The 27,607-nt window shown below is 43.3% G+C and overlaps 1 pseudogene; it reads left to right on the top strand.

Moving 5' to 3' along the window:
• The window catches only part of LOC135882398 (FRAS1-related extracellular matrix protein 1-like), an 86,254-nt pseudogene extending 60,992 nt beyond the window's left edge, over positions 1 to 25,262 (top strand).
• Positions 25,263 to 27,607: the final 2,345 nt, after the last annotated feature.

Here is a 27,607-nt window from a genome sequence, read left to right as displayed (position 1 = left end):
GTGGAGTGCTTTCTGGCAGTGGAACTGGTATAGTTCCTCTGGACATGGTGTGTGTGTGTGTGTGTGTGTGTGTGTGTGTGTATATATAATTAGAGGGGCTACACAAGGGATGCACACACGCTCCCCATGTGGCACAGAGCTCAGTTCCACATCTGCACCCATCAGCAAGTAGGTGTTGTGATAGGCTAGGGGCCTCAGTCCTTCCTTTGAAAATTAAAATCTTTTGAAACTGTAAAGCCCTATGGGCTAAACTGTGCCTGTAGGCTCCGTGTTGAGCTAAGGGTGCTGTGTGAGATGCTTTCCCCCTGCCCTCCCCCATGAAGGAGTAACCGTGCTTGGCATTAGGACTCAGAGATACCCCAGGAATTGTGATTCCTTCTCTACTTCCCTCTTGCTCTAGGGCAGTGGTTCTTAACCTGGGATGCACGCACCCCCTGGGGGTGCGAGATGCCCTTTCTGGGGGTGCGAGACATGCCAGATTTTTTTAGAAGGTAAATCTTCGAAAACACACATTAAGCACAGGCATGTAAGTACAACTACTTTGTTTCATCAAACCTATGTATGTATTAACATTATACATTTTTTAACGATTACTATAATATGCAAACAAAAATATAGCTAGGTTTAAAGAACTGACCTACTTCAATGATTTTTGAAAAGGGGTGCGAGAACATATTTTGATTTTTGATGAGGGGTGCGAGAACATATTTTGAGAACCAAAGGGGTGCAGGCTGCAGCAAAGGTTAAGAACCACTGCTCTAGGGAGAGTAGTAGTTTGTTTCTGGCCTGTACCAGCAGTGAATTCTGACAATCCCATGGTGCGTCAGCAGCAGTGGCCAGTGAGGAGAGGGATGGTAGAGCCAAGACTCCATCTCTCTCTCTGCCAGTTTTCCACCATCCTGTTCTGGGAGCAGCGGGGGAATGCAGCACCTACTTACTCCTACTCATGTCAGATGAAATCCTGGTCCTATTGAAGTCAACTTCAGTGGGGAAGGAATTAACCTCCGGAATCAAAGGCCATGTCTTGATGGGTAAACGGTGTTTTTTCCCCAATCATGTTAGCTCAACAAGGCCAGCTAACCTAACTTCAGATGTATTTACCTGCATTTTAATGGGGTTTCTTAATCACGTTAAGCTATCTTGAGCTAACATGATTGAAAAATATGCCCTTTTTTCCTACCCAGACATACCCAAAGTGTGGGTAGCTGACGCAGGGATGTGAGCAGAGTTCTTGCTTTGTGCTATGGGTATGCAGTGCATGTCACACTCTGGCTCCAGGTAGCTGCTAATTGTTATTGCTATACATTTTGTGTCACTTATGGAAATATTGCCCTGTTACACCCTTACCGTTATATGAACTGTGCTGTTATGGAATCGGCCAGTCAGTGTTGGGCGAGATTACAGCATCGTTATTAGGAGTAGAGATTTCACCAGCCAGAGTTAGCAAGACTCACCACATTTAGCATAACACACAAGTAATATCTGCGCTCCTCCTATGTACTAGTCACACACTCCTATCCACAAGCATGGCTTCAAATACCATAACTGCATTTATGACTCAAGTCTTCCTCTCTACTAAAGACCTGTTCTTCACCCCCTATCCTATTGTGCATCTTGGCCTGTCTTTTTGTCACCCACTCATGGATATTCAGCCAACAACTTCAAGCTCAACACTGCCAAAAATAAGCTTCTGATTTCCCTCTTCTTCCTCTCTCTCTCCCTCATGAAGCTTTCCCCTTCTCTGCCGTTTCTCTGTCACCATGGATACCACCACCATCCTCCCTATCATGCAAGCCTTCAATCGAGGCATCATTTTTGATTTGGCTCTTGACTCATGCTACCAGGCCATATCCAAGTCTCGGCACCTCTGCCTACATAACACTTCAAAGATTCAGCCTCTTTGTCTGTCCTGCCAAGCCTCTTGTCCAAGTCCTGACCATCTCATCCCTTGACTAATGTAGTCTCCTCCTCTCTGGCCTGGAAGTCAGCCACATTGCCACTCCAAGTCCATTCAGAATGCCGCTGTATCTTCTTGATGTGTTGCTCTAACTGCATCAATTCCCTCTTTGTGTTCCTCTACTGAAAAAGCCTGATCACCTTATCTCTGCCTTTAGGATCCTTTTACTATTTGCCCCTGCCCTATCACTCATGTTTACTGTCTTATCACACCATTGACTCCCGCCTTTGCTCTGGTAGTGATTTAGCCTCAGTCGCCAGCCACTCCACTTCTCTCAAGCACCTTCACCCTCATACAGCCACCACCTTATCCTCGTTCAAATCCCTCCTTAAAACCTACTTCTGCTGCGACACCTACAAATCATTCCTGCCTGGCATTGGCTGGTCAAGTGGCGAGTCAGGACCTCTATTATTCTGCTAAACCCTCTCCCTTATGTTATCTCCTCTCCCTTCTTACCCATGTCCTGTCCGTCTGTTTTGTTCACCTGCCCTGCCCTGTCTTTCATCTAGGCTATAAACTCTCTGGAGCAGGGGCCGTCATCTTTGCTATTTGTCTACTTGGCTCTGCTTGTCAGCACAATTGGGCCCTGACCCCTGACTGGGGTTCCTAAGCACTATTGTAACACAAATAAAGTAATGATAAATAGCCCTTGATCTACACGTATTAACAGTGAGCAGCCTAGAAATGACTCACCCAAAAACCGATTGCATTTAGAGAGACCTGACATTTTCCTATATCTGCTCAGACTACAGCTAATATTTAGGTTCCCTCTATTGAAGATAAAATCCAAATACTAGCCTGGAGTTGCACTGGTGGTATAGCATTGTCAGTTCCACATTCGCGGCTGGATTTGGCATCCCCTCAATAAATGGAGGCTGATCACACAAAAGAGATTATGTGCTAAGTACCTGTAGCAGAGGGCATCGTCTGTATGGCTCTTCCACCACTCTGCCATAGGTGATTTAAAACGGGCACACTGGGTTATTGTGGGGAGGCATGGGGGAGAGAGAGAGATGCCTGCTTTTCAAGAACGAAGGAGTTAAAAATCATTTTAAAAAAAACCCTGTGCCCTAAATTAATTTCTGCTGGTAATCTATATTGGGTTAAATAACTCCTCATTATTCTTCAACACAGCTGAGGCTTCTCAAAATGTTTATCTTGTTTTGTAACTGGTACCTTCTGGCATGTTCCAGTGCCAACTCTCCTAGCCCTTGCTATATTTCATTCTCACTATTTTTGGAATGGAGCTGCTGGTTCCAGGTGATTTAATAAATTGCTTCTTTTTTTTCCCTGTGTTCCTTTTAACTTACCCATCTGCTCAACACATGCGTAACTTGCAATCTGTCGGCAGTTTGCAGAAAGACAAACTGTCAGAGCTGCGTGCATTTGACAACTTTGTTCCCAATTAGATTAGTGGTAATTTTAACAGATTTCAGGGCAATCGAAAAAAGGGATGACATGTTATTAAAGCATCAATTTTGACAAACCCCCCGAGCACATACAATTTCAGTGTAAATTATTTTAAATGCTTTAATTAAAGTGGTGAAAGATTTACCCTTTTAAGCAGGAAGTGACTGCAAGACAAATATAAAGGGAAAGTGGATAACAGAGTTTCCTAAATGGTTTATGCTGCGCATGGCCGTCCACCAGTCACCACCACCATAATCTATGACTGTAATGTTGGAGGCATAGTTAATTATTCATAGCCTCCTCTCTGTAGCAGATGTGATTAAGAACGTGAAGTGCAGTATTTAGAGATCTAAGCACTACCTATGAAAATCTCAGCTCAAGCCTCTTTTAGATTAGAAGCTGTCAGAAAACGGCCTGGGAATCTAAAATGGTGGATATATTTGTAAATATCACCCATTTGCTCTTTGTTCTGCAACCCCTCCTGTAGTACAGATGCCCAAGCCCATGAGTGGAAGTGAGTGGTTATCTGGAGCAAGCATTGCTTTTCCTATACTTGAGGACATGTTACCGCCTTTGGAGCCCAGTAAAAGAATGCAACATATATTATTTAAACTGAATACAGCACTCAAAATTCATCAGTACCAGAGTGCTTATACCATATGTATAGTACACTTAACCATTTAAACAGCTTCATGAATTATGACACCAATCCAGCATTCTTCATGCAACCCATTGGCTTTACTAGATGATTTTCACAGTAAGGAGTGCAGGACCCATATGTTATCCAGCCATAGTGTGTTGTTGGACTAACTGATTTGTTCTACTAGAAGGAAATAATCCCTTAGTCGCATCATCTTGGTGGCTGGAAAATAATGTGCACACATTTAGCTGCACCCATGTGGATGCTCAAAACAGGGGGAGGGTTGGGAAGGGAACAAAGAGCCCTTGATATCTCCTTGCAGCTGCTATGCAGGAGCCAGGCACAATTGCAGTCCTACCCTCTTGTCTGTACAGAGACAACTCCCCACTAACACCCTGTAGGACACAGGCCTCTCCAAGGGAAACAAGAAGAGGTGAAATGGTGCAGCAGGCCTGGCTTTCCTAGGCACCAAGGATTTGGGGGTAAACAGGTTTAAGTTTTGGAGCAATGTGACTCCACATCACCCCAAACTGGGACTGTCCTTAAAGCCATAACTGAGTCCTTATATCCCAATTCTGCAAAGCCCTTAAGAACACACTTAAGTGTTTTGCTGAATCAGAGCCTAAGTCTTCGAGGAAGATCTCATTGTTGGACAGCGAAAAATACAAAAATAAAGAGCTGCATTCTTGTAGAATTCTGCATTGTTATTTGTGCCTCTTATTTTTCATCGCAAGTTTAACTTTCATTCAGATGTTCTTCAGCTTACAGACCTGGATAGTCCATTAAAAAACCTTACTTACATAATTACCAAGCACCCACACAGTATGGTCATCTCTGCATGACCGAGACTGTCTTGTATTGGGGCCAGTTTACACAGATGGATATCAATAACATGGAAGCGTACTACAGACACAATGGAGGTGCTGGGAAAATTGATAGATTTCCATTTGTAGCTACCGACAAAGTCAATCATGGTTTTCTGGTCAATGGGCAAATGAGAGAAGAGGCAATGGAATTTACAATGTACGTAACTATGGTTATTAAATGTAGCTATCTCCCTTCTGAAGCATCTCTTAAATTAAGAAGTATCTAATAAAAGACCACTAAGTTCTAACTAGAGCTGTGTTGTTAACAGATTTTTTGGATTGCAGGCAAGTCTGAAATTTAAAAAAACAGTTTGGGGTCAAATTGAAAATGAACCTTTTCGAGAATTGTGGCAAATCAAAATTCAGAAAAATCCTTTTTGGGTCAAACAAAACTTTTCATTTCAACAAAATCAAAGCATCTTGTTTTGATTTTGACCATTTTCAACCTTTTTGATTGTTTTTAAAAAAAAATAAAGAAAATTTTGAAATGAACAGTCATTTCTAACCAAAAAAATGAAACATTTCATTTTGAAAATGTCAGAACAAATTGTTTCAGTATTTTTCAGGGTTTTTTTTTCCAACTGAAATAATTTGTCAAAATAGACACAAATTTATGAAACATTTTTGTGTTGCCAAATCTGCATTTTTTGCCCAAAAAGGTTTCAGCCAATTTTTTTTGCCCAGCTCTAGTTCTAACTATGAGGGAGGAACAAACCATTTGCTTTTTTTGCCTGCTTTTGGGAAAACTTACCTCCTTGATACCATTATTTTTCATTTTAATATAGCTTTACACTTTTCAGTTCAAGCCAAGAATTGCTGAAAATCTTGTGTGAGAGAATGTTTCCATGAAAAATCTGGGCCAAAAGTGTAGGCTCAAGAGGCTCAGATATATTGAAAATCATGTGAATTTGAAGGTGCTTCTTTGAATACAATGGAGCCATTAAAATATCTGAGAGCAAATCTCTATTAACTGCATCTGAAAGTACGTACCAAGCCCAGTGGGCCTCTTAACTGCAAAATACTGTAAACTGAAATAGCCAATGTTCATTAACTGATTAGTAATTAACAATGGTTATTTCTAGGGCATGACTTAAAAGGCTTATATAGAACAAAAACTAATTTGTGCTGTTTGCCAAAACTTGGAGCAAACAAATGTTATTTTTTTAAAAGTGATTTGATTTACTTATTTTATTGTGCATTTACCTCTGAGCCTCCTGATTTTGATTTACACTGCTGGCAAAGATAGTATGAAATGTTTCTTGTGGTATTTCTGACCCAACCAGGTACTGGAAATCTCACAAGACTATTTGATTTCTCTACCAAAACTGTTCAGATAAGCAAAACAGGAGTATGAACGCTTACCAGTGTGAAGCAAACAAAAGCTTTTAAGATTCACCCCTTGAGTGAACACTATCCATTGTTTTTCTGATACTCCACATTCTATAGTCTCATTTTGGTTGTTGGGTTTAGTGTGCAGGTGCTGGGTGGCATTGGTGGCCTGTGAAATATAGGACATCAGACTAGATGATCTGGCAGTCCCTTCTGGCCTTAAACTCTATGGCAACTGAGTTTTTCAGAAGAAACTACATCACTACATGGAGTTTGTTCCAAGCTATATAGATTAGTAATGGGCATACACTATAAAGTTCAGATCTGGATTTGAACTTTGCCAAAGTTTGGAGGTTATAAGATCTGGCCAGTCCTACATTTCTATGATCCTATGATTTAGGAGCAAAAGACCAATTAACTTTCATTGAAAATCCTTTGTCTCTTGATTGCTAGAGATATTCACCTTTATTCTCTGTAACCTAGAGTATCCTAATTTCCCTTCAGTGTCATTGGTATTTTCTGATCTTCTTGTAGATAACTTGGACAATTGACAGTAATGTCATCTGAGATTTGAGGTGCTGGATATTGAAAAATTATAGGTACTGTGAGGTTTGTCTGGCTAACATTTCAGCAACAAATGAATTGTTTCTTGTTCCTTATCTCTCTCATTTTTATCAGTAATTCAGAATTCCATAACAACTGAAATGTGTATGATATAGAAAAGCAGAGTTCAACATTTTAGAGAGTAGAGGACCAGATTCCTAGCCAGTGTAAATCAATGTAGTTTTACTGACTTACTGGAATTTATTCCAGTTCAGTGAGAATCTGGCCCAAAATCTCCAGCTAAAGGTTTGTAAACCTTCTGGTATAAATTCAAATTCTGTAGCTTGCTTGCAAAATAAAACACTGTACCTTTAAACGTACTCCTTACTGTGTGTGCATACTTAACTGCTTATTCAGAACTGACAGGTTTAACATGTCTGGTAAATCAGCCTTCACAGTCACCAGAGAGAGGCACCTCTGGCAAAAGTTCAGAAGTCAGTGTTTTGGAAAGATTGGTTTGACCAGCTCTCAAGTGAGAGCGAATCCCAGACCAAACACAGTCAAATCTTAAACGACATTTAACCACTGTGATGCTGAGGCTTGTTGCTGTTGAAATGCCTTTGAACCTTGAGAGATATTCACCCATTTAAATCTCAGGTTATATTTATTGTGATTTAGCTTTTCTATTTGTTTGTTGTTGTTGTTTTAAAATCCTAACTCAATATCTCATGAATTATTGGATAGGCTTGTGCCAGAAATTTTAAAAATATGCCTTTTACACCTAGACATTATAATAAAGGTTTTGTCTTACTTTTCAGAACATATCTCCCTGATTGCATCTTCAATACCTATTGTTAAGATGCTTTCTTATTTCTAGTTGGTGTCTTAAATAGTCACTTGGCAGACATGTTTTCACCCAGATTGTTTCATATTTAGTTCACAAAAAAAAAAAAAAAAGGTATATAAAGAGTTAATAGGAAGTAGCGCCCAAATTGCATGTTTCTTAAACTCATGGCCTAGTTTACTTATCAGTTGTCATAAGATGTCATGTGGGGAACCATCACTTAAGAATTGCAGAATGCAGTCAGTGAAGCAACTAATTAGTTGGACAGTGGCATGAAGGTGTACATCCCAAAGGAGTGCAAATTATCAGAACAGGTGAAGAAAGTTTTGATAGATCAGTATCTCAATGGTATAAAACTCAGCACTTGGCTGAATTACAGTGACACAGACTGCGTGGGCAGCTTTGTTCCTTTTTTAGGGACTGTACACTACAGGGGATTGAAATACCAGCATTTTCCTTCTCTAGACTTTTTTCAGAACGAAACTACCAATTAGCTGCATGCTTGAAAGAACACAACCCGAAATGTACAGGAGTTAGAATAGCTGAACATTTCTTGATTTAAATTCTGTGGCTTTCTTCCTCCTTTCTACACTGTAGTTTGCTGCTCTGCTCTCATCCCTTCTTCACAGTTGTTGCAAGAATCAGTTTTCCTTGTTACTCATTGAGGCACCAGAATTAAGGAAGCAACACCAGGATTACCTTCCAGAGGCAAAGGATGAATGCATATATAGTACATTGAAGAGAGATACAGCTGTCTTTTGCCTTCTTGTCCCATTGACCGCTGCTGTGCCCCTGAGTGGATCATCGGCAGCTGGGATGGAGCCTGGGAACTCTGGATCTAATTGCATATGCCTCTGCTGCCTGAGTTAAATGGCCCAGCTCTGTTAGCCAAGGTTGTAGCCAAGGCCCAGCGACCATTAGAGGGGGACCACATTGAGCTACACAGACCTCTGCTGAATCTGTGCTTCTAGGGGCTAGCCCCACCACGGCTGTCTCCATGCACAGCACGGTGGGGGAAGCTAGTGTAAGTGAATACAGTAACTCCTCACTTAACGTTGTCCCGGTTAATGTTGTTTCGTTGTTACTTTGCTGATCTATTACGGAACAAGCTCGTTTAAAGTTGTGCAATGCTCCCTTATAACGTCGTTTGGCACTTGCAGCATTCTCTGGAAGAGCAGCCCCTCCTTGTGGGGATTAGAACCAGGGGGGCCAACCCCCCCATCAGCTCCCCTAAATTCCCTGTAAGGTATGTGACTTGGCAGCTGCCTAGCAGCAGTTCAGCTGTCCCTTCCCCCATTGCCGTGCTGCTCCTGCCCTGCCCTCTGCCTTGGAGCTGCTCCCGGGAGCTTCCTGCTTGCTGGCGGAGAGGGGGAGAGGGGTGCTGATATCAGGATGTCCCCCTGCTCCTGCCCCCTCCCCCCCCCCGCTCTGTATTCCCTCTCCACAAAGCAGAGGAGGGGGACAGGGCTCAGGGACAGAAAGGAGGGAGCTTGCTGGAAGCTGTTGCTTCCTGTCTAAACTGGCTGCTCTGCTTAAAAGGGCAACATGCTTGAAGTGGGGTCAGCGTACTTAAAGGGGCAATGCACATCTCTCTCATTCATGCACGCACCCCCCAGCACTTTGGAAAGTCAGCACCTGTGCAGCCGTGCATGTGCTGTCAGGAGGAGGGAGTGGTGCGCTCCCGCTGGATAGCGTGGGCTCATCATCATGTTCAGTTTTTGCAGGGAAGTGTTTGCAGCTACTGCTCTGCATCTATTGTGTTTCCTCCCTCCTGCCTCAGTCCATGCTGCCTTGTAGAGTGTGAGGCTACATTAACAACAGCGTAGTAACCCTTGAGGGCTCAGCCAAGTGCTAGTTCATCATTTAGCAGCAAGGCATTTCCTGGGAAATATTCCACCCTCTCATACTCCACCATCTCAACCAAGCTTCGCAATCATTCATTGCTGTGTACAATATTAAACTGTTTGTTTAAAATTGTTTAAAACTTATACTGTATATGTATATAATGTCTTTTGTCTGTCAAAAAAATATTCCCTGGAACCTAAACCCCCCATTTTCCTTAATTCTTATGAGGAAATTGGATTCACTTAACATCGTTTTGCATAAAGTCGCATTTTTCAGGAACATAACTACAACATTATGTTCGTCATTCATCTGATAAAGTGGGTATTCACCCACAAAAGCTTATGCTCCAATACGTCTGTTAGTCTATAACAGAGCCGTAACTAGGGATTTTTGTGCCCGAGGCAAGGGATGGGGCGGCACGTCCGGCTCTTCGGTGGCAATTTGGCAGCAGGTCCTTCCCTCCGAGAGGGACTGAGGGACCCACCACCGAATTTCCGCCAAAGAGCCGGACGTGCCACCCCTCTCCCTTGCCGGCGGCAATGCCGCCGAATTGCCGCTGATGGAGAGACTTTCTGCGCCTCTCACCTTCCGCGCCCGAGGCAAGTGCCTCACTCGCCTTGCCCTCATTACGGCACTGGTCTATAAGGTGCCACAGGACTCTTTGTCAACGTTAAGTGAGGAGTTACTGTACAATCTTTAGCTGCTTTCACTTGCAGTAGCTTCCCCATGAGGCTAGCAGGGAGACAATTTGGAGGCGCCCAGCTGGCTCTCCTGCTTCACTACCCCCAGGTCCAGGGAACCCAAGCTACACAGAGCTTCCACCAAAAAGATTCCACAGGGAAAGGAAAAAGGGGGAGTATGATGCTGGGTCCTCTCTCGATGTGGACATGGAGTGGGATGGACGACTTTAAAGGGCTTTGAAGTTTATGAAAAGTGCTAAATCTGCCTTTTATTATGAATAATGATCAGCTCTGTAGTGAAGTGATGGGGAAAACCAGGGACATAGCAGGATACTGAGCTTCTAGTTGACTTTTAAAAACATATAAATAAAAAATGATTGGACATAGTGTTTTTAAGAATCCTCTTTAAATCACCACATGAAGATTTTATAAACACTGTACAATTTCTCCTCTCCTTCCCTCATCCCACATACAATGCACAACAGGTCAAGCAACATGACAAAATCTCTCCAACACTCCAAGTGAAAGAAGTCCGACCACCATACAGAACCTGAAAGATGGCAGGCTTGGAATTCTGATTACGGCTTGCAATTTAAAGTCACAGATGTTGACAACAAAGATGAAGATCTCACCTTCAAAGTTCAGCGGCCTCCTTTCTTTGGGTATCTGGAAAACTCAAAAACAGGTATTTGATTTGCATGTGAACTCTTAGCTGGAGGGATTCGCAATGGATAAATCAAACAGTATTTGGAATGGGAGTAATCTGGTACTGTTATTTCAGTATTTATTATTTTACAGTACTCCAGTGTGTTATAGATGCCTTACAATAGCAATCAGAAGCTCTGGTCCCTGCCCTGAAGACCGTATTATCAAAGGCCCTGATCCTGCAAGTATTTATTCACATGTTTAATTTTATGTGGGTGAGCAGTCCCACTGAAGACAATGGGACTTCTTAACATTAAGCACTTCTTTGCAGGACTGGACCTTATTTCAGGCATGACGCAAGCAAGGAGATATTGCTGGTGGAGGAAGGAAGAGGGACCCTCAATAAAATGCTGTGGTTACTCAGCAGGGGCTAGTGCAGAGCTCAGTGGTGTAAAGGAATTTTGTTTATATCATAAATACAAAGAGAGAGATAAATATCACTGTTGACTTATGACTTGTAGGTGTGACAGAAGTGGGGACAATGAAGGGATCTGAATGATGAGATGTAGTGGACCTTACAGACCAGCTCAGGAAGGGCATTCTTGAGGGTAGGCGACACATGAAAAGAAGGATGGAGGGTAATATGACTTTGACTTTAGTAGACCCAAGTAAAGACCAAGCCACTGGACTTCCTGGAATGTAAATAAAGCTCCCAAAACACTTTTTTTTTTTTTCCTTCAAATTTTGCTGCCAATCTACTGTATGGCCATTTAAAATATTGTAGATGTTCTTCCTATGTTCTTGGGCACCCCTGATCCCCAAAAGTGGTGGACCCCCTTCTTTCTCCACAGGAACTCTGACCTCCCCACCACACACATTACCAATGGACCCAATGGGGGCGGGAGGGGAAGCATGTAAAGGACAAAGAGATGATGACATAAGGCGCCCACCAATCCCATGACAACAACTAAAAGCCCTCCGTGATATCAGTATAATGGTGGGCAGAACCCATCCCTTCCCAAAGCCTCCCCACAGGTCTGATCTGGATAGTGGGACTGGAGCCGAGGCTTGGGGCTGGTATCCCTCCCCATGCAGCCAGCGGCTCTTCTTCCAGCTTGTTGGTGTCCCAGGCAGTGTCAAGCCCTGGTTGGCTCCTGGGTCCTGCTGCAGAAGGAGCCTACAGGCTTCACTAATTTTAATGTACCACAGCTTCTTGGGGCTCAGGCGCTCTGTGGTGGAACAGGGGAGAGCTCTGGATAGGTCCCAGGCTGTCTGAGTGGGAGAGTCAAAATGGCTGCTTCTGTTCCAGCAGTGGAGAGCAACAACCAGCCTCTTCCCCTCAGTCTCTCTCCCCCTGGCCACACAGTCCTTCAGACGGAACCTCATACCAGCTAGCCTGGTCCAGGCTCTTTGGAGCCTGCTGATGGTCACCCCAACATGCTAATAAAATTCCTTGTTGTGTCTCCTCCAGCACAGGCAACACAGGCTGGCCCATTGGCAGGTATTTACTTCTGTGCTGCTGTCTGTGGGAGCTGCTGGAAGCTGCAGCTCTGAAGCCCTCAAACTGGCAGAGGCTGCAATACAACACAATAAGTGGGTAGTACCACCTAATATTAAAGTTGCTTTGCATTATAACACCCTGTTTTCAGTTGTTTATGACTTTGCCAAACTTTAACAATTTGCCTGAAATTTTCCATGCTGGGCATCTGCCTAAGGCTGATATTTTTGGAAAGTTTCAGTCAAAACGGTTCAGCCATTCTGAGAATCAGGCCAGAGAAAAATCCATTGTTGTGCCCATGTTAAAAAATTCTGGTCACCTTTTCTTTGAACTAGGGTGACCAGACAGCAAGTGTGAAAAATTGGGGCAGGGGGTGGGGGTAATAGGAACCTATATAAGAAAAAGACCCCAAAATTGGGACTGTCCCTATAAAATCGGGACATCTGGTCACCCTACTTTGAACAGTTCTAGTGTCCCCATGCTTTGGAGGAGTGACTTGAAATTTGGGAGTGGCCTGTGTGTCAGGGATGTGCCTTTTGTCATCTGCATGAAAATCTGACCAAATTTGGCTCAATTATAAGCCCCTGAAAAATTGCAGTTTGCACATGCTCAATAGATTTCTTTGATTTTGGCAGCAAAAATCTCTGATTCCATCCTCACTGAGCATACTCCATCCTCTCTCAGTTCATTTTGCTGACTGGACTGTGCATGCACCATCCCCGCAGTAGGATGACCAGATGTCCCGATTTTATTGGGACAGTCCCGATATTTGGGGCTTTTTTTTATATGGGTTCCTATTACCTCCCACCCCCTGTCCCGATTTTTCACACTTGCTATCTGGTCACCCTACCACAGAGTAACTAAACATGCCCCAGTCCAGCACTACAGGTTCAAAGCCAGACTCTCCCTGTAATTGCTGCTCTGGGTTGAGTGAGGCTGAGCACCAGAAATGAGAGATCCCTGCTCTCAGTGACCCCTCTGCTGATGCCCATGCAGCATGGAGAAGGAAGCTGTCTGACTCAAATGCAGATGGGAAAAAGGCTAGACCAGGGCAGGGAAAGGAGTAGATTAGGATAAGGAATCTGAGACCAGAGAGAGAGAGAGAGACACGCTGTGACTGGAAGTTTGAGTGGGGAGACTTGGACTGGTTAGGCAAGGATACTGGGCCAGGATGGGAAGACAGGTTGGGTCTGGTTGGGCAGGGAGGCTGGGCCTGGGAGCTGTGGAGGAGGGTGCCTGGGACTTGGAACCATGAAGGAGAAACTATGAGTAGGAGCTTGTGAGGAATTTTGTGAGGGGTGATTGGGAATTTAAGGGGAACTTTGAGGTTGTATGAGGAGCTGGGGGGAGGAAGGGAGACTGGGACTAGGAACCAGTGGTAGGGGGAGAAAGACAGATCGGATGAGGAGCTGAATTGGGGGGGGAAATGGGCCTGGCTGGACAAGGAGACTAGGGGCAAAGAATTGGGGTAGGGGAGGATAAGGGCTGACTCGGCAAGGAGACTGAGATAAGAACTCTGAGTTGTGGAGATGGACTGGATAGATGAAGAGAATGGGACTGGGACAAGGAAAGTTTGGAGGGAGTGGAGCAGAAGAGGAGATCAAGCTTGGGGGAAACAGGCAGAAGAGTCTGTGCCCACAGAGTACATTCCCCTCCAGGGCCTGGAATGGGACCCAAGATCCCCGAGTCTCACTATTCCTGTGTTGTCAGCAAAGGTCTGTGAAACCCCCTGGCAAAGAGTGTGCCTTGGTCCCCACTAGGGCTGGTCCACTCAGAAGATGACAACGTTCCACTGCTATCAGTTACTCCATTCGCTCAAGACACAGAGGTCTGTGTGCTGATGATCCCTGTGGGTGTCAATACGATGCCATGTGATAGTTTGTTTTTTCATTTTGCTTTTCTAAAAACCTAGGAAATCACACACACAAAATTGTATGTTAAAAGTAGATTATTGAGGTTACAAAGTTAAGCACTCAAACATTTGGAAATGCCAGAATTAAGGTTGCTTGCGCAAGATGTTATAAGTAAATTGCTCAAAGGAATATAGCCAGATCATCAGCTGGTGTAAATTGGTGTAGTTCCATCTGAAATAAATGGAGCTGTTTGGCACCTCTGTATTCTGTCAAGTGCCGTATTCATTTATGACTTTATATAAATATGGATGGGTGAATTGCATGGGTTTAAATAAGAGCAATGATGAGATATTGTAATATACTATGGTGATAAGCACCTTAGAAATATCTTGGGTGGATGGATAGAAAAATTTCTGCCCAACTCTCAACCCAAATTGAATCCTGATTTAGTGTGATAAATGCCAAAGCACCCAATGAACAATTCTGGCCAACTCCTTACCCACAGCACCAAATCTTCTGGAGGGGAGACACGTAGGGGCTTGGTGCCCACCAGTCCAGTTTCCATGAGGTCACTCCAGTCTGTCCCCTCTTCAGAGGGGATGTTAGGTGAGGTGCACCAAATGGAGGAAGATGCCACCCATATTATGTGGATTTTAGAACTTAGAACAGCTTCTAAATGTTTCAGCTCTGGCCTCTGATAATGTTTGATGAAAGCTGAAAATAGAAGTACTTGAAGAATAAGGTCACAAGGCAAACTTCAGAGCTAGCATAAGCTGATGCAACTCCACTGAAGATAATAGAGTTTTGCCATTTTATTGCAGAGGTGAATTTGGCCTATCGTTTCATAAGGAATGGACAAACCCCTTTTGGAAAGAATAAGAACTCTCTCCTCTTCTCTGAAATTACACTCTGCAACTAACTTTTAGGTTCAGAAATCAGGTTTGGATTAATTTTTGTGTCCGTCTACCTTACCAGGATCCAACTGGAATCAGAAGTAGAAAGTTCTGGAAATCCTGTGAAACAACCTGTTCTTCTGGAATTTCCAGCATAGCTTTGGAGACTGAGAAGAGACTTCATTAACCTGGTTAAGATCCAAAATTTTGGGTGTCTGCCTGATTCTTGAATTCAGCAATGTTTAGCCTCACCATTACTATTTATTAGGTTGAAGTGTTTTAGAGGCTGAACTCTGCCATCCAACCTAAGTAAGGGGCAGTGCAGTTATGCTCTGAGAATCAAAATTGGGTCCCAACTGCCCCCTTGATTCCTCCATGGAGTATGTGCCCAACCTATTCTCAGTGGAGATTATTTCCCCCCTCCAAACCAGCACAGCTGCTCTTGCTGGTGCATTGTGGGGGATGGAGTCAAGGCTCCTCCCACTCTCCACCTTTGCCCACCCAGCTGCAAGAGATGGGAAGTAACAGCCCAGTGGTGACTGCTCTGCCGCTTTACTTGCATTGTCTCATGATGCAGGTAGGTTGTATAGGAAGATAAGGAGAGCTTTTTTATACCTCCTTAGTCCCCTGCACAGATGCACTGCTTGGCTCACTATTGAGCTCTCAATGATTATGAAAAATACCCAACCAAATGTTCCATTATGCTCTGATAACACCTGAATTTAGGCAAGATAAATGTCTAAGGGATAGATTCTTGTTTCCAAAAATTTAATAGGTTTTAAGATATTAAATTGCTTCCCCCCTCCATCTCCATCTTTCTTTTCTAGTATAGTGCAGCTACTCTGAGTCACTGTTTATCTAATTTAATTAACATTTGCCAGTGCCTGCAACCTAAAACACTGTCTTAAAACATTTGCTTGAAAAGCCTCCTTGTCCCAGAGCTGTCATTTTTAGCATGATGGATAATGGATAGAAATAATTATCCTGAATAAGGTTAGACAGCTTAGATGATTTGAGTTTCAAAGAATTAGTAGTCTTAGCTAAACATCTTATTTTTCAAGACACATTAATAATAAAAAATACAGCAGTGACCATAATGAATTGGAAAATTTGAGCGCTGTTATGATGGTACATTGTCTATTGCAGGTAGTTATGTACGCAGTACTTTTACCCAGAATGATTTAAACCAGCAGATCATCCGGTACATCATAAATCCCTCCACTGAAGTGACTTCAGATAGCTTTGAATTTCAAGTATCAGACGTGGCAGGAAATACAATGGTTCCAGAAGTGTAATTGTCAGAGTCCAGTTGAGTATATTCACTCGGGAGGGAGGGGAGAGAGTGGTATAATCTGTCTAAGGAGGGGAGTATGTGATCTTCACAAATAGCAGTGTGTGTCCCTTTTAAAATATCAAGGTGCTTATAGCTTTTCTGAGATGAAATTTTATCCCCGCAGAAAGGATTTATTTTAAATTTCAGGCACATTTTCAGAATCTAACATGGTTTTAGGTGGAGTTTGAAGGTTCTGTTGTCTGCTCCCTGGCCAGATCTAATACTTGATGGAAAAATAAAACATTCAGTAAGAATCCGGGCCTGATTTTGACCTTGCCTACATCAGTGTAAGTTGGGAATAACTCCCTGAAGTAACTGATAAACAGTTCTCAGCCACTTTTGTGGTTCCTTGATCCTGGTGCTACCTGGGGGTCCACAGTCCATACTGTTTTGTTTGGTTTTTTATCTTCCCAAACACTATGTTTTACATTTTTTGGAAGCTTGGGGAATTTAAACGAAAATCATCATAAAAATAATGCACCATTTCACTTCTAAAACCAAATCAAATGTCTATTTTAAAAAGGAGGCTTTTCAAGAAAGAAAATGTCTATACATAGTATAATCCAGAACTTTCCCTTTAACCCTCACTTTTTATCTTTTATATTTCTATTTTTAAGATTTCTGCCCTGGTGTAGAACAATGATTTTAAATTCCTCTAGCGATGTACAGTTTTATGGCTCCTGAGATAGCATAAAATTGCATCGTAGGCTGTATTTCAAGTGAGGAACTATGGGACAATGCAGTTTGCAAATGGTAATAGAGCTCAGAAACTGAACTCTGGCCTTTCTATTCAGTGCTCTTTTTATTATTAAGTCACAGAAGAAGTGAAATGTTACAGGAAGACTTTAAATCTGCACTTTTTTTTTTTTTTGGTATAGCAGCTGATGAATATGTGATGGGGAAGAAAATGAAGAATGCCTGGATACTGAACATAAGTAAAACATTGGACGTTGAGGGGTCAAGTATGTCAAATTATGGGATACAGTTAAATCTGCAGATTCTGTCTAGCCTGAAACATGCTGGATGTACTATTTACAGTTGTGCAGGGTTAGTATGGTAGATTACTTTGTCCAATAACTGCGTGGTGCAGAGGATGTTAGCCCCAGGGCTCGATCCACAGCTGTATTGAGCTCCCCTGAACCCAGCTAGGAGCAGGAAACAATGGTGGCTATAAGCCACATTTCTGTGCTGCATGTGCTGTAGCAATAAGGAATATTTTAAGATCTAATTTCTTTTCAGACTTGAAATGAAATGGTCCAGAGTTGAACTGGTGGAAACTTGCTATCGTGTCTGTGAAAATGTTGGGACTGTTGCCATTAAGGTGGTAAGGACAGGACAGAGCGCAGAGCCATTATTTGTTGGTAGGATATGAACCCTGTTTCTATGGATGGATCCCTACAGACTGCATTTTTGTTGCCATTAACACTTGCTGACAATATGAATCCAAAATTCCTGGTTGCTGTGTCTAATGCAGTTTATTGGTGTCTTGTTTTGTTTTTAAGGTCCAAGAGGTTTCAGCTAGAGTTGGCTTAGACTTCACTCACAGTATTGCAAGTTTAGTGCAGTTTGATCCTGGTACAGCATTAATTTCATTTCTTTCATCTTGAATGGATTAAGTATAGTTTCATAAACTGGCTACAATCATTTTTTCTTTCATATAGCAGATCTTAAACCGATCAACCCTTTCCCTTATCTGCTGGGAAGCAGCAAAAAAACAGCAATTATAGCTACACATTTGGGAGCCTTAGCTTTTGGGTGCCCAACTTAATGCCAACCTTCTCTGAGAATCATACCCTTTTAAGCAGTATGAAGTTGATTGTCCTAAAATTGAGTCACTTTAAATCACTGATTATTTTTATTTATGTCTTGTTTTTTATATACTGTCTCATTTTAAGTCTGCAATCCTCAACAGAAGAAGGCTCTTTCTGCATTATTTCCTTTCTCTTCCTTCTTCCCCAGTAAGATAGGATGACTGCCCTCAGATCCTAGTCTGGAGGTAGATTTTGTTTTGATAGGATCAGGAGAGTCTCCATACGTCAGTGTTTGAATAAAAAACCTTTAGGAAAGTGACACTAGCCCAAGCAATATTAAAATCTTGTTACTAGCATATACATACGTGTGTTTCTCTCTGTTCCTCTCCAACATATCTCAAGATGCTGACACACAGGCTTTCCTTTACATCCCAACTAAAACCGTGCCTGCTGCAGCCTAGACTCCTTCCCGTCCAACTTCTGCAACTTGTCCAAGTCATTGCAAAGTTGAAAGAGTGTGTCTGGAGTTCAAAAGCTAGAATTCTACCTGGTCATTACCTCAGGGAGGAGTTGGTAGACAGGAAGGCTGTGTGCCATCTGCATTCTTAAGATCAAACACAATGGTATCAATGTCCTTGATGACACTTGTCCCACTCACAGTGGTGACGATCCCAATGGAGGAAAAAGCAGAAGTCAGAAATGTGGCAGGAGGGTCAGATGGGTTTTCAGAGACGCTTCATTACGGATTCATTAATAGATGCTCATGGGCACATTATAAGAAGATGGCAGCAAATGATCCTATTTGTGTATTTAACTAGCCCACGGGGCAGTTTTCACTCTAGAACATTTGGGATTAGCCCCTTTGGAATTGTGTAGTGTGAATATTTTGTAAATCCCGATGGAATGCTTCAGCCTTGCTCGGGACCCTTTACACGATATAAAAGGGCCCTAAAAGCCCTGGTTCCAGCTGTGGGAGGTTTGCCTGGGTGCACACTGGGGATGCCTTTTGAGGCTTCCTTTGCAAGCCCTGGTGTAGGGGCAGGAGGTTGTGTGATGAAGATGGGGCTGCTGCAAGTAGTGGTGTGAAGATTCTGGATGGTGCTGTGTAGGGCAGCCCTGGGAGTCTCCTAAGGGGGTCTAAATTATTCCGGGGTCCTCCTCTCCAGCTCTCAGAGCAGCCCAGGATCACTTTAAAGTGGCTCTATCCTCCCCTCCCCTCGGGCTACAAGTTCTGTGCTGCGCCTCGCACCCTCTCTCTGCCTACATGAGAGGTGAAAGTGCACTGCCAGCCTTTGATCATTTTTTCCTTTAGGATGCAGGCTGAAGGGTGGTTTCAGCCATGCTTGGTTATCCTCTGTAAGTGTCCCTTCAGCCGTGAGTTGTAATATCATGTCAGCAAACTGCCTTTATGCAGCCATGCCCGTAATGCTGCCAGGTGTACTTGTTTGGTTCTGTGACCCTTGTAGTGAGGAGTGGACCACGCATGTTGTTTGGACCTGTCACTGAGCTACTGTGTTGGCGGGGCTGCTTCTATCTGCCCTTTCCCCTGCAGCACTGATATTGTGTTGAGAGAGGCTTGTAGCAGCAGAACCACAGATGTTTCACCCACTCTGGTGACTGATTGTTTTTCAAGAGGCTTCTTAGAGCAGCTGTTCCCATGTGGGTGCCCTCATTGCCTCTTCTAATAGCATCTCCACACAAATACCCAGCTGCATGGCAGCAGTATAACTAGAGAGAAAAATCCAGTGCAGCGATGAGGCCATCTTTCCCCTCTGTGACACTCCGACTACTTTGGCTAGGTCAGTTTTTTTAGCTTTTCCTACGCGACTTTCATATCCACCAGCGGCCCAAACAGCAGTCGCTCTGTTCCTCCTCTGTAGAAATAGGGATACTACTTCCCTACCTGAAAGTGTGAGGATAAATATATTAAAGATTGTGAGGTGCTCTGCTATTACAGTGACAGAGGTCATAAGCATTTAGATAGACAAAAATGACTTGCCCAAAAGCTACCCTTGATGTTTGTGCAGAACTGGATAAAGATTTCAGATTTATTCACACTTAGCCCTATGCACAAGCATTCCCTTTCTCAGTAGTGGCCAGGTGCTGGAAAAAAGATAGAGAGAGGAATATTCTAAGTGGGTATACGGACTCCATCACTGCAGTGTCTGAGCACCTCACAATCCTTAATGCAGGTATCATCACGCTTTTAGATCGGGAAATGTCTGTAAAAATACAAACAACCACAAGGAACAGAGTGATTTGCTCAAGTTCATAAAGGAAGTCTGTGGTAGAGAAGGGAATAGAACCCAGGCCGCTATAATTCCAGGAATACCAATGCCTTAACCACAAGACCATCCTTTCTCTTTAGGCCAGTGGGACCCAAATTTCCAAAAGTGTCCTCCATTGGGAATCTCAATGTTTGGGTGCCCAACTATAGATATACAGACCCAGATCTTCAAAAGCTCTCAGTACCCAATGTGTAAAATGGAGACAGTCAGTCTCACAGAGGTGTTGTGGGAATTAATTTATTCATTTTTTGGATGGACGCACAGTTGAAATACTAAGTATTATTTCTGCTACTGTACACTTGGGAGGAGAACATCACACATAAAGGCTTTCCTATGAGTGGTGCTGACCATCTTCCATGGTCTATGTTGGCTGGTGCTTGGGATTTATTTCACTTTCTAACCACTGCCAAGCCAGTTCACTAGGGACGTCTGTTGGCGCTGATGCCTCTATATTCACCCACCACTGTTGTTCTGGCCTCTTTGCTCCTTTTCTTGCTTTTATGGCTGTCTAGGAGGGGCGATAATTACCACTTGAATGCACTGAGCGTATAATGAAAGAGCTGATTCTCCTGCTGTGACTTCCCCTTCTCTTCACATGGACTTCACAGATTACGTGCTTCCCTGCTAACCATCTCCCACCCTCTGCCTGTCCTGACAGAGCAAACAAGAAGGTTGTGGGGAAATAGAGGGGGGGGGCTTCTTTTTGATAGCCAGAGCTGTGAATCTGAAGGCCCCAAAATAAACCCTCCAACAAAGATCTGTTATGCTAACTACCCTTACACAAAGCAGGGCCCAGGGCAGGGCCTGAACTAGACTAAAAACCACAGTTTTCTGCCAAACTCGGTCAAGTGTCATGTCCAGAGGAGGGGGGAGGGGGGAAAGAATAAAAAGCCCCAGCAGCAGCACTAATGAAATATGTTCATGACTAATGAAATATAATAACCACTTGTGTGAAGCAATAGGTAACTTTAGCTAAATGCAAACTGACTCATGCAGCTTCTCCTTTGGGTGATATGTGACCCACTCCGTGATTCCAGCTATCTGCAAAAATAGCCAATCATAGATCCTCTTTAGGCGTCCCATGGAACCCCCCCCCAATCTTTAACCAAAAGACCCCGGAAAATAACGTGTCTTGAGAAATGTACCCAAACTGGTGCCAAGTACCACCCCTGGGGAAAACCACTTCTCGGAAAATTAATAAGGAAGGTACCGGCGGGGGGGGGGGGGGGGGGGAACGACCCTGACCCTACTTTCTTAACTCGCGGTTTGGGGGAGGGACTAACCCCAACCCTAATTTCTTAACTCATGACGCATTGTTTGTACTTTGCTTGCAGTTTGACGCGAGCTGCTGCTCGGGGTGTCAGTCTTCGGACTGCACCCCAGTGCACTGGTATGTATGTCAATAAACTGGCCTCAGGCTTGAGTCTTTGAACTAAAATAACTGCGTGGGGGTCTTTGACCACAACAAGGTTAAAGATTATTTCTGTGAGAACATTTTTAATATACAAGTAATGGCTCTACAAATTAAAATGGTGAGGATTTTTTGCCTGTGTTTTTAATACTAAGGATAAGCACTGCAAGGTGACCCACAAGCTACCCTGCCCACCTGAAGAGCTGAGCATACTCTTGACATCAAATGTTTAGATTTGGTTCAACAAACCAAAAGCAAATATTTTGCTTTGGGAATATTGCAATGTTTCGTTTCAATCGACCGTTCAGCATTTCTGCACTGAAAATTTTTGCAACTTTTTGCTCTGTGAAAATTTTGATATTTTAACTTTTTGTCCCAATTTAGGGTGAAATATCAGAATTTCCCACTATGCTGTGCCAAAAAATGAGAGAGAAAACACTTTCCTTTTGATTTACTTACAGTTATTTGTTGATAGTTTATAAAATGGCCCAAATGTTTTGTCCAATAATATAACCTCAAGGAATTCAGCAAAGCTGAGCATAATTTTTAAATGAATTTGTGGTGTTTGCTTTAGTAAATTTCACTCCAGTTTGAGTATTTTTCCTCTTTTTTATTCCTCTCCGATTATTAGATGTTTGTGGTGCACATTCCTGCTGCAGGGCTCAGATTCAGGAAAACACGTAAGCATATGCTTAAATCTCTTCGATTTTAATGAGACATAAGTACATACTTTCCTGATTTGGGGATCTGGATGGGAATGAACCTTCCTCTGGAGTACAAATCAAGTCTCTCTCACCACTCATCCTACAGCCAGATTAGTACTTGTGCTAGACCTTGTCTAATATGCAATGTGTGTGAATCATTTCCCCAAACCTCTCATCTTCTCTGCAGCCGAATGCAGGCCTGTAACACCAGCTGCACTCAGCACTCATAGCCCAGGTGTACTTTCTGCAGTCAAGAGCCACTGCTAATTTCAGGCTACTAAATGTTAATTCTCAAAGCCATTGTCTATAGTAAACAGCCCTGTCCCCCCATTAGCTCTTTAAACCATGTACAAGTAGTTTATTGCTGTCTGAAGTAAACTGTGGCTCTAGATACAGGGCCAGTTTCTGATCTCTGTTAGTTTGGTGTAAATCAAGAGGAACTATTGATTCCAGTGGAATCACTCAATTTTACATCAGTTTGCATGATTGGAATCTGGCCCGTTGTCTTTCATGCTGTGTTTCCTGCAGCTTTGTAAAAGCAAAATTGAGTAAAGCTGAATCTGCGGCGGGGGACGGAATTCTATTAAATCTTCATACAGGTAAATATCCAGTGTGCTCTGTATTTCTGTGAAAACAGTTAGGCTAAGAATTTGGTTACAAAGGCTTAATAAAGACCATAATGGCACTCAAGGTAATAGCACTTGATTGCTACACCACAGTGGTAGCAGTGACTTTCTGGACTTAACCGTTCTAAGCGATGAAGAGGCAGCATGAAGCAGGTGTCTCAAGGATGTGAAAGAGGTAATGTGAAACAAAGAAGAGGCTTTGGAGTGCTTATGAGATTGCATGCACTGCTGCTTTTGCTTCTTAATAGGTAGCACTAGAAAAGGTCTTCTATGGAAATTTGCCAAACTGTTGCACTCTACCCGGGGGTAGCCGTGTTAGTCTGTATCCACAAAAACAACAAGGAGTCCGGTGGCACCTTAAAGACTAACAGATTCTACCTTTTATCAGCTGGTACTGCTGTGAGTGTGGAAGTTATCATCAATGGAAAAGTAACTTAGACAGGATGGAACTGGAGCTAACAGTTGCAAGATGTGGTTTGTTAGTTCATTTTTTAGTGTTAGTTCCCTCTTCGAGCTGTCACCTCTGCAGCTGCTTTTCCCTCTAATAGATGGGTCTGATTGAGAATGCTTTCTAGTTGTTACCCAAATGAACTTATGGATACTGACACTTATCCACATAGACTGGCCACTTTTTAAACCAGTCCAGTTGCTTCTGAAACTCAATGATATTACCCACAGTAAAGAATTTGCAGTGTTTCCTGTACTATGTTTATAGGAGCATAGGCAATATCATAAACCACTGCAACTGTGCTTTTATTTTACTTTAGAGAGAGGTTCAAGCAGGAGTAAACCCTGATCAGATCAGTTGGTACAAACCTCTGCGTGCCCTTGTCTATGCTTAGAATCAGCAGCTGTGGAGCTACATCAGTGATGGTTGAAGTGAGGCTATTTCCAAGTGCCTTTATGTCCAGGTAGAAACGATTCTGTGATGCAAATTTGCTGTGTCAAAGGTAGATGGTCCTATAAATGAATTAGTACAATGAGAACTTCCTATTTTAGGGTATTACTGACACTGCGCTCTCTCTCCAGTCCTCACTTCTACAATTAAAGTTTGGTTTTGCTGCTTACTTTGATCTTTATTTAGATAAGGTTTTGGTGTAGTTACATGATAGCTTTTTTTTTTTTTTGTCATGCTGCATGAAAGCCGTTTTCCAGCGTTACTGAGATTCGTTCATTTGCTTTTACACATTGCAGGTGTTTCCATAAAGTCTTGGAACATCCACATTAAAGATGATGGCCTGGAGGAAAACCATGAAGTGTTAAAAATAATACTGATCGTGCCTTAAAATGCTGTTCTGGAGCAGAAGAATGAACTGACTGTAGAAATTGTAGATTCAAGGGCAGGTAAGATTGATTTTAAATATGACTTTGGGCAGTGCCTTTTTCGAAGCGAAGGGTCTGGTCCTGCCAGGCGATGTGTTCCTTCCAAGGTAGATAGCACCCCTGCTCTCAATGTATGCGCTTAGCACCTTGTGGAATGCTTCACAGCATAATTGACGGATGACTGCAGTGAAGAACTCATGTGAAGTAAATGATAGTCACCTGAATCGTACACTATACACATAGGGACAAATCCCGTCCCAACCAGCACTGCCAGGCGAGCAGAGATTCTTGCAAATGTGTCCTCTGCTTCAGGGCTCTTGCCAGAGAGGACACACACTAGGTCACATTTTGCTGATGCTTTGAAAAAGAGCAGCCTGCTCCTTAGCTGGCATGCTGCTGACCGCAGCATTCCCACTAGCCTGCTGGGTAGTCAGACTCGTAACTAGTAGATCGTATCCCTGTGTGAGCCCATGTAGAAGCCTGCTCCCTAGCCAAGCATTGTGTTTAGCACCAAGCAGAGGTCCTGCCCTGCTGCTTGTGTGGGGAGTGCAGGTGAGTGGCAGGTCCCGTTCCCGACCCCGGCACACAAGTGCAGCAAAGGTCATGCCTTTTACTTACCTAAGATTCTGAAATACACAGTGCAGTTTCGAGAGTTGGCTGAATGTAGGAGAAGTCTAGTTAAGACTGTAGCAGAATTTGACAAGCCCACACCAGAACTTGATGCAAGAAATGATGCTGTTATTTTTTGGTTTGTTTGAAAGTGGAACTAAAAACCAGCTCCTACTTCATCAGAAAACGGTTTCTGAGGGGCACTAGCACTTGAAAGCAGAGCATTGTCAGCACTCCTTCTTCTTAGCGTTTGCGCAACGTACCTCGGGTGTCACATGACCAGGATTCATCACCAAATTTGGTCCTCTGTTTGGATCATTAGCTTCCCTGACCTGGGGCAGGTGCTGATGGGGAGTGCGACGTGAACGCTGATCCAGGCCCTCCATCAGCACTTAAACTACCTGATCCAACTCTAGAGACCTATCAAACTCCTTGCCATGGGAGAACATACTGTAGAGTCTTGCACAGATTAACATACACGGAACATAGAGCACCTGAAAGGAACAAACAGGAAGTCGTAGTAGCACCAGGAAATTCTTGGAATCCTGGCTTTGAGGATTAATTTTATATTAAACCAAAATGTTGTTTTAAAATTGCAGGGGTGAATGGAAAATATATTCTATAGTCTTTTTCCCCCCTCCTTTTACATAACTGAAACACAGACCAAAGTGACTGCTCTTACTTAACCTTAAACCAGCTGTATCCCATGCCTACAGTAACTTCCTTTCCTCCTTCCGTCTTACATTCTCCCAGGTGTTAGTTTCAATTGTGGAGTTTCTTGAAGGCTGCTGATCCAGATGTTCCACAGGATAAAGATCACATATAATTAAGTCAAGAAGGAGCAGCCACGGTGCACCGCAAACATGAATGCGGCTCTGAGTGGAATGTTTTTTCTGAACCACCATCTTTTCTTTTTTTCTGAAAGTTAGAAAGCTACCGAGATCAGGACACCCTTTTCTTTAGCTAGCTTTAGTGCCCATATTAGAGAGCTCTACCAGTGACATTAAGAAAGCAGCACACAGTATATTTGGGGGGTTAAATGCATAAAATTATCTGTGCCATCCAGTATTTAGTGTAAGAGTGAATGTAAGGCTTATTACAAATCTGCAACGAAACAAATTTCCTGCTGCCATAGACAAGGTTGTATGCTGACCCAAATGTGGGTCAAGAGTGACACCCTGTGGTCAAGTTATTCTTTTTAACTCCTCCAGGATTACTCTCCCCCTCTCCCCCCTGCTTTTTGTTTTGAGTGAACATTTATAAAAGGCAGAGACTGATAGCCCAATGGATGAATGTGCTTCAATCTATGCTTGTGCTCCTCAGTCCTGACCCACAACAACCCTCTTCGACTTTTCTGGAGCTGAGACTGTCACCTGAGCTGATGCTGCAGGATCCCTCCATGGTTATATGGATCCAAACTCACAAGAAACTAAAACAAGGGGATAACAGGGCTTCAGGATCCTGACAAAGGTTGACAGGTCCCTTGCTTTCCTCCCAACAGTTTAAACTCCCCAGTCCTCAAAGCCTAGCATGGTAACCACTAGCTTAGACTGGATTTCTTTCTAATGACAGGTTTCAGAGTAGCAGCCGTGTTAGTCTGTATCCGCAAAAAGAACAGGAGTACTTGTGGCACCTTAGAGACTAACAAATTTATTAGAGCATAAGCTTTCGTGGGCTACAACCCACTTCTTCGGATGCATATAGAGTGACTTTGTCCTCACCCACAACTATTTCACATTTGGGGACAATATATACCTTCAAGTCAGCGGCACTGCTATGGGTACCCGCATGGCCCCACAGTATGCCAACATTTTTATGGCTGACTTACAACAACACTTCCTTAGCTCTCATCCCCTAACGCCCCTACTCTACTTGCGCTACATTGATGACATCTTCATCATCTGGACCCATGGAAAAGAAGCCCTTGAGGAATTCCACCATGATTTCAATAATTTCCATCCCACCATCAACCTCAGCCTAGATCAATCCACACAAGCGGTCCATTTCCTGGACACTACTGTGCTAATAAGCGATGGTCACATAAATACCACCCTATACCAGAAACCTACTGACCGCTACACTTACCTACATGCCTCCAGCTTCCATCCAGGACACACCACACGATCCATTGTCTACAGCCAAGCTCTAAGATATAACCGCATTTGCTCCAATCCCTCAGATAGAGACAAGCACCTACAAGATCTCTATCAAGCATTCTTAAAACTACAATACCGACCTGCTGAAGTGAAAAAACAGATTGACAGAGCCAGACGAGTACCCAGAAGTCACCTCCTACAAGACAGGGCCAACAAAGAAAATAACAGAACACCACTAGCTGTCACCTTCAGCCCCCAACTAAAACCTCTCCAGCGCATCATCAGAGATCTACAACCTATCCTGAAAGATGATCCTTTACTCTCACAGATCTTGGGAGACAGACCTGTCCTCGCTTACAGACAACCCCCCAACCTAAAGCAAATACTCACCAGCAACCACACATCACTGAACAAAAACACTGACCCAGGAACCTATCCTTGTAACAAAGCCTGATGCCAACTC

This window comes from Emys orbicularis, chromosome 8 (genome assembly GCF_028017835.1).
Source record: "Emys orbicularis isolate rEmyOrb1 chromosome 8, rEmyOrb1.hap1, whole genome shotgun sequence".
In the NCBI taxonomy this organism is placed as follows: Eukaryota; Metazoa; Chordata; order Testudines; family Emydidae; genus Emys; species Emys orbicularis.
This window is presented reverse-complemented; position numbering and strand designations above follow the sequence as displayed.